Below are 6651 nucleotides of genomic sequence, written 5' to 3'. Positions count from 1 at the left end.
AGGCAGGGGACAGGGTCTGAGAGCGGGATAACATGATTACATCATCTACCTGTGTTACATAACAGCCCTTCTGGGGGACGTGTGTGTGTGTGTGTGTGTGTGTGTGTGTGTGTGTGTGTGTGTGTGTGTGTGTGTGTGTGTGTGTGTGTGTGTGTGTGTGTGTGTGTGTGTGTGTGTGTGTGTGTGTGTGTGTGTGTGTGTGTGTGTGTGTGTGTGTGTGTGTGTGTGTGTGTGTGTGTGTGTGTGTGTGTGTGTGTGTGTGTGTGTGTGTGTGTGTGTGTGTGTGTGTGTGTGTGTGTGTGTGTGTGTGTGTGTGTGTGTGTGTGTGTGTGTGTGTGTGTGTGTGTGTGTGTGTGTGTGTGTGTGTGTGTGTGTGTGTGTGTGTGTGTGTGTGTGTGTGTGTGTGTGTGTGTGTGTGTGTGTGTGTGTGTGTGTGTGTGTGTGTGTGTGTGTGTGTGTGTGTGTGTGTGTGTGTGTGTGTCAGTAGCAGACGAAAGGAACCAACTGGAGACACAGTGTCATTTTGATCCCTACAAAGTCCTAGTTTGAATCCCAGTTCTTGTATCTTCTCTTTTGTTTTTTTAACAGTAACAATTCTAAATGAAGTTTGTTCAATGCTCCCGAGGTGCATTGCCTTACTGAATTGTTTGGCAATCTAATTTGGCAATCTAATTTGATAAACCCACAATTCCCTACAATGAATCTAAGCGCAGCAGCAAAACTGAATCAAACACTAAAGTGAAGACCATGATCAGTTAGATGACTGAATCAGGTATATCCCCCGACTGGGCTTTGGTCTACAGTGTTATTTACTTCAGAGGTTATCGATTGATTGATTGATATATTTGGGTAAAAAGTACAGACAGTACATCCCAGAGGATGGCAGGTAAAAGCGTAACTGAAACACTCGTTTCCAACGTGGTCCTCGTTGGTAGACAAAAACAACCAAGACAAGAATAATACAAAGACAACACACCAAGAAACACACAAAGAGCATAAGAACATAAGAACATACAAGATACAATCAGAATACAAATAATAATAATAATAATAATAATAATAATAATAACTTTTATTTGTATAGCGATTTTCCTGCAAACGTTGCAGCTCAAAGTGCTCCAATCATTATATATTCATAATTTAATTATTTAGTCATTTAAAGGCAATATTAAAAGATGGGTTTTTAGTCTTGACTTGAACATAATGTGCTGAGGTTGCATCCCCTAATGTAAACTGGCAGTGCATTCCACAATCTGGGTGCATAACATGAGAATGCAGCCTCACCAAATCTCCTCTTTTGTACACGTGGTACACAGAGAAAGCCAGTGTCAGAAGATTGACAAAGGTCAGCTAAAGGTCATCCGAGTTAGCTCAGAGGGCATCGCAGGCTCTAACCTACAACACCTCTCCTGTGACCCAACCAGAGCTGGCCAAAGGAAGTTAAAGCATTCCCCCTCCATAATGGAATTAGCTTAATGGAGAAGCTGCTTGAGTCCCATCTGCTGGAAAGATTATCTTCCCCTCCGGACACTGTGTCTGTGTGAGTGTGTGTGTGTGTGTGTGCCTAGAGGCCAGTGAGTCTTCCATCGGAGGGGCTACTGCTACTACTGTATGTCCACAAATGAAAGCGGTAATCAAAGTATATTTTTGCGAGGAGGAACTTCAGCAGCCAGACATTCGGGCGTTTCAGAGACAGCAGCAGCAGGTAAGGTCACCAGGGGGTCAAGGAGGAAGGCGTTAGAAACCCAGAAAGCTGCCGGTTGAAGAGAGATGCTATTAATACGTTAGCCTCCGCTGTCCCGCCTAGCTGGATGTTACGCTACGACCCTCTCCAGAGCCTAGCGCTCGTAATGGGCTGCTTATTAAGCTCTGACCATGGGAAAGTATTGATTTTTCAAACGCCTGAGAGAGAGAGAGAGAGAGGTAGACACAGAGACTCTTGTTTGATGTGATGGTAGAATAATTGAATAATTATGGGTGGTTCCTCCGCCTCTCTCTTTATAGAGCCACAGTCCTACTGTAAGTGCTGTAGGTTTGGGAAAGCGTATGCTATCGATTCTAAAAGCTTGTTGTGTCTTCATTTCAGTTTATTAGCTCAAGTTCATTTGGGCTTTTATCTTAGTGAAGCAATTCAGAAGCTTTAACTTTTACTTACTCTGCTGTAATCCTTATTTTGGCACACAGCCCTACATTTATGTCATGGTGATGGATGATGTTGTATAGTTCATAAAGAACGATGGCACAGTGTAAGGCCTGTTAGCACTGCAGGGAGGGAGTTAACTCTCGGTGTTGTAGCTAGAATGGACGGTTTGGAAGCAGAAGGTTGTGAGTTTGATACCCGCTTAGGGCAAGCTACTCTACTCCGCCGTTCGCTACATTGGTGTTAGCGGTGGGATTGTGCCGTGAGGCCATGTGAGAGGCGTGTCCATGTGAGGTGCTCAGTATAGTGAAGCGTGAGGGCACGCTCTCCCGAACGGAGGGGAGGAAGATGAGCAAAAAGATGAGTAAAAACATGAGTAAAAACACAAGTAAAAAGGGTTATAGAAATGTAAATGTCACCTTTTGGTGAATTAGCTTAATGTCACACTGCCAAAAAAAGAGAAACTTCCAACCTTTAATTAAAGTAAAGTTATTCTCTGAATTTGTTTTCTGTCATCAACAAATGATTTGCGATTTCTAACAAAACCATGTGTGCTACATTTTATTGGCACCCCTGCATTTAATACTTTGTATAACCTCCCTTTGGCAGTAAAAGCACAGAGTCTTCTCCTGTAACATCTAGGTAATTAGGTTGGGGAATACAGAGCACGGAATCTGAGACCGTGTTCAGCGAACCGTTTTTGTGTTGATTTGGGCGCAGATTTTGGATCATTGTCCTGCTGGAAGATCCGATGACGACCCAGTTTTACTTTCCTGGCAAAGGCAGACAGGTTCAGATTTAAAATGTCCTGGTATTTCATGGAGTTCATGAAGCCATGTACCCTAACAAGGTACCCAGGGGCCTTTTGGAGGAAAAACAGCCCCAGAACATCACAGAACCTCTGCTATGATTGGTGGGGGTCAGGTTCATTTCAGTCTAGCTATCCTTCTTTTTATGCCAAACCCACCTTGTGTGTTTGTTGCCAAAAAGCTTTTGTTTCATCTGACCATAGGACTCAGCTCCAGTCAAAGTGCCAGTAGCGTTTAACACAGTCCAGGCGCTTGTGTTTGTGGTGAAATGAAGGCTTTTTTGCTGGCATGCCTTCCAAATAATTTGTTGGCATGGAGGTCGCATCTAATGTTAGTTTTGGAGACTGGGTGGAGACTGGGTGACTGCGTACTGCTTACCGGATTACTGCTTGAAAGTTTCTGCACACTCTGAACAGCTTAAAAAAGTAAAACATTTAATGGAAAGAATGCTTCAGTTAGGCCTACATTGTTCATAAGAATGTCTAGGGGTGCCAGTCATCGTGGCACACATGGTTTTGTTAGAAATGATTATTTCTTGATGACAGATTTGTTTTTTCGCTGAATAAATGTACTTCCTTTAAAGGTTGGATGTTTCTCATTGTTTCCATTGTGACATGAAGCTAATTCACCAAAAGGTGTATTTTTTTATAACCCTTTTACTCATCTTTACCAGGGGTGCCAATAATTGTGGACAGCACTGTAGTATACTGTAGGTCTCTGTGATTTTACTCCTGGCTTGTTGGAAATAGGTGTTTCATAACCGACTAACAGGGTCTTGTTTTCGTGTTGTCTGCATCCTGCTCTGAGATCAGTACTGTAGCTGTGCTGTCGCTGTGTGTCAGCTAAGAGACGCGGCGAACATCTATGAGCCTACAGTGTGTTGTGACCCCGAGTCTGACCTCCCTTCTTACTGGCTCTGTGTCTGTCTATGGCTGCCTGACCTCTGACCCTGTATTGATTGGCTCTGATGTGAATGTGACCTTGCTTTTGATTGGCTCTGATGTGAATGTGACCTTGCTTTTGATCGGCTCTGATGTGAATGTGACCTTGCTTTTGATTGGCTCTGATGTGAATGTGACCTTGCTTTTTCAACCAATGTAATGTCCTTGTCACCCTTAGTCCTGTAGTCTGTGCCTCCGCACGGTGTGTGTGTGTGTGTGTGTGTGTGTGTGTGTGTGTGTGTGTGTGTTTGAGAGAGTATTATGTAACAAACATTAGCTCTCTCAGGTCATTTTGCTCTCCCAGAGAGCTGGGTTTGGTTAAGCTGCCTTGTCTTCCCAGGGTGCAACAGAGCTGGTGTTTATTTATCGGGGAGTAGGTGAATGAGGTGGAAAGACAGCTGATTTAAACCTCCTCTTGTGACTCACCTGAAAAGCTGTTAATGTGTGTGGGGTGTGTGTGTGTGTGTGTTTGCAGAGAGGGAGTTGGGATTGCCTGAGATTAGCTGCTGATGCGCTGGGGAGCCCTAGAACAATTTAACGATGTTGGTTAAACATAGAAACAAAGGCTTGGGCTCATAATAATCAGATGTTACATTTCACACAGATGACATACTGAAGGGAGCATGGTATTTAGTCAGTCAGTCAGTCAGCCAGTCAGCCAGTCAGTCACCCAGTCACCCAGTCACCCAGTCAGTCAGTCAGTCACCCAGCCAGTCAGTCAGTCACCCAGTCAGTCAGTCAGTCACCCAGCCAGCCAGTCAGTCAGTCACCCAGCCTGTCACCCAGTCAGCCAGTCAGCCAGTCATTCAGGCTGCACATAGTTGATAGTGAGCATGGTATTTAGTCAGTCAGTCACCTAGTCAGCCAGTCAGTCAGTCAGTCAGTCAGTCAGTCAGTCACCCAGTCAGTCAGTCAGTCACCCAGCCAGTCAGTCAGTCAGTCACCCAGTCAGTCAGTCAGTCAGTCAGTCAGTCACCCAGCCAGTCAGTCAGTCAGTCAGTCAGTCAGTCAGTCACCCAGCCAGTCAGTCAGTCAGTCAGTCAGTCACCCAGCCAGTCAGTCAGTCAGTCAGTCAGTCAGTCACCCAGCCAGTCAGTCAGTCAGTCAGTCACCCAGTCAGTCACCCAGTCAGTCAGTCAGTCATTCAGGCTGCACATAGTTGATAGTGAACACGGTATTTAGTCACCCAGCCAGCCAGTCAGTCACTCAGTCAGTCACCCAGCCAGCCAGTCAGTCAGTCAGCCAGTCAGTCAGCCAGTCAGTCAGTGAGGCTGCACATAGTTGATAGCGAGCCAGAGCGCGGGGAGCCTAATTCTCTCTCCGCTCAGCTGCCGTTCTGTCTCAGCGGAGCATCACCACCACCACCACCACCGCCACTCTCCTCCTCCTCCTCCTCCTCCTCCTCCTCCCCCCTTTTCACACGGTCGTTCCACTCAGTCATCCGCTGGAGAGAGGAAGAGAGAGAGAGAGAGTAGGAAGAGAGAGAGAGTAGGAAGAGAGAGAGAGTAGGAAGAGAGAGAGAAGAGGAGGAAGGGTTCTGGGCTCTCTCAGGTTGGAGGGGGCCAAGCCGGTGTGTGGGGCTTGCTGTCCGGCAGCAGACAGAAGCGTTGTGTTTCCTCCGCGAGGCGTGTTTGATGACGTGTCGCTATAGCGGACCTGAAGACAGCGTCAGGGGGGGGTGGTGATGATCGCCGTCAGGGCTGTGGAGGAGGAGGAGGAGGTCTCAAGTTTCTCAGAGGAGGGAACCCAGCACATCCAGTAGCGGCTGTCTGTCTGTGTGCCTTCTCTCTCTCTCTCTCTCTCTCTCTCTCTCTCTCTCTCTCTCTCTCTCTCTCTCTCATTCTCTCTCTCTCTCTCTGTCCTCTCCCGTGGCGGTTTTACTCTTCTCCCCCACCCACCCCCCTCTTCTCTCTTCTTCCTTAATTTTTCTTCTTCCCCCCCCCCCACCCCCCCCCCTCTTTATCTCACCCTTTCCATCTCACTATGTTGTGGTGGAGGTGGTGGTGGCGGTGGTGATGAATTCAAGCATAGGTTGAGCTTTTTTTTGTCTCTGCTGCCCCAGAATGGATTGTCTTTGCATTGTCACAACTAAGGTAAGGATGGAAGCGGTGTGCCGATTGAGAGCGACAGAATGAGAGAGAGAGAGAGAGAGAGAGGGAGTGAGAGAATGAGAGAGAGAGAGAGAGAGAGAGAGAGAGAGAGAGGGAGAGTGAGAATGAGAGAGGGAGAGAGAGAGAATGAGAGAATGAGAGAGAGAGAGAGGGAGTGTGAGAGAGAGAGAGAGAGAGAGAGAGGGAGAGTGAGAATGAGAATGAGAGAGTGAGAGTGAGAGAGAAAGAATGAGAGAGAGAGTGAGAGAATGAGAGAGAGATGCAGCAGAACAAGAGGGACAGAAGCTCTGTCTGTGTGTGTGTGTGTGTGTGTGTGTGTGTGTGTGCGTGTGTGTGCGTGCTCCGGTGCTGGTTTCTGTACATTTTACTGCTCACAGATTGTGTGTGCGTGTGCATGTGTGTGTGTGTGTGTGTGTGCAAGCGTTTGTGTGCTAATGTGATGGCCGGTCTCCTTGTGTGTCTTTGCCTCGCTGTTCTCCTTAAAGGGGAATTACCTGACGGATCATTTGGGACTGTTGTCATTGATACTTTGTGTGTGTGTGTGTGTGTGTGTTTGTGTGTGTGTTTCTCTCTCCCTTCTCCATCCCCATCTTCTGTAAGGTGTGTGTGTGTTTGTCTTTGTGTGTGTGTGTGTGTGTGTGTGTGTTCCT

Source organism: Nansenia antarctica (assembly GCF_963989245.1).
Source record: "Nansenia antarctica genome assembly, chromosome: 4".
NCBI classification, from domain to species: domain Eukaryota; kingdom Metazoa; phylum Chordata; class Actinopteri; order Argentiniformes; family Microstomatidae; genus Nansenia; species Nansenia antarctica.
This window is presented reverse-complemented; position numbering follows the sequence as displayed.